Source organism: Myotis davidii, unplaced genomic scaffold, assembly GCF_000327345.1.
Source record: "Myotis davidii unplaced genomic scaffold, ASM32734v1 scaffold1915, whole genome shotgun sequence".
Classification (NCBI taxonomy): domain Eukaryota; kingdom Metazoa; phylum Chordata; class Mammalia; order Chiroptera; family Vespertilionidae; genus Myotis; species Myotis davidii.
The window spans coordinates 563,142-564,383 of NW_006286237.1; positions in this window are offsets into that span (position 1 = coordinate 563,142).

Here is a 1,242-nt window from a genome sequence, read left to right on the forward strand (position 1 = left end):
CTGGGCCATGAGGTTCGCCTGCAAGACAGAGCCCTGGGCTGCTGACTATCGGCCTGGGGGGGCAGGAAGGGGACCCCCGGCCCCCGGCCTCCTGTTTTCCCTGGCGTGTGTGTGCGTGTGTGTGCGTGTGCGTGCGTGTGTGTGTGTGTGTCACTGTCACCGTGGGAAGCCAGGTTCTCCACGGGCCCCGGGGCAGCCGGCAGCCTGGGGTGAGAGGAGGGGCGAGAGGAGAGAAGAGATTGTGGGCGAAGATAGAAAAGGCTCCAGGAGGGGCCGAGCCGAGCGGGCGGAGGGGCTGCCCGAGACCAAAGTTCAGGGGCCCCAGGCCGGGGCCCAGGTGAGGGGGGCCGGGAGGAAGCCCCAGGTGGCTGTTGTGTGTGGAAGGGCGGGGACCGCACGCAGCCGCCACCTGTCAGCCCAGCCCCCGTGAGGCCTCCTCTCTGAGAGGCAGCCTGAGGCCGCGTGCAGCGGGGGGCACCCAGGGGAGCCCCAGGTGAGACCCTCTCCTGACTGCCAGCAGCCTCCCCTCACCCCCAGTCCATCCTGGCTTCGGGGGTCTCATCCAAGGAGGGAGATTTGGGGGTGTTCCTTCCTCCTCGGCCCATCCCCCCAGCTCCCCAACCGTCACAGGAAATGGCCTCACCGAGCCGACCTCAAATGGTGCAGCCGGGGCTGGGGCAGGAGAGGGGCACAGAGGTCTGGTACCACCTCCTCTTGGGGGGCAGTCCGCGTGCTCCAGGGCCAGGGTCATGACTTCTGAGGTGTGTGTGTGTGTGGGGGGGCTGGGGCTGGGGGCTTAGAGTCCCTAAGGCCACAGAGGCCCGGGTGAGGAGGGCTGAGCGGCCCGTGCAGGTGTGAGGGGTTCAAAGGGGCTCCTTAGCTCTGCTCCCCCCGCAGCCCCCATTCTCCCCGTGCAGGGACCTCGGCTAGATCTGCACCCGTCTGCCCGCCGGGCCCGTGGCACCCAGTGCAACCTCCTCCGAGACCCCCCGCCCGTCTCCCTGGGGTTCCCGCCATCCGCGGGGCCACAGGCCGCCTCCTCCCCTCTTGCCGGACTCACCAACACAGCTGTGTCCCCCGGGCTGCCTCTGGACAGCTGTCTGTCTGTCTGTCGGTCTGTCTTTGAGGCGAAGGAAGCTTCAGGAAGCCAGCTTCCTCCCTCCGCCCCTCCTCGCTGCCACCCACGCACACCCAGCTGCCTGCTGCCCTCCTGTCGCCGCCAGGGGTCGGTGCCTCCTGCCG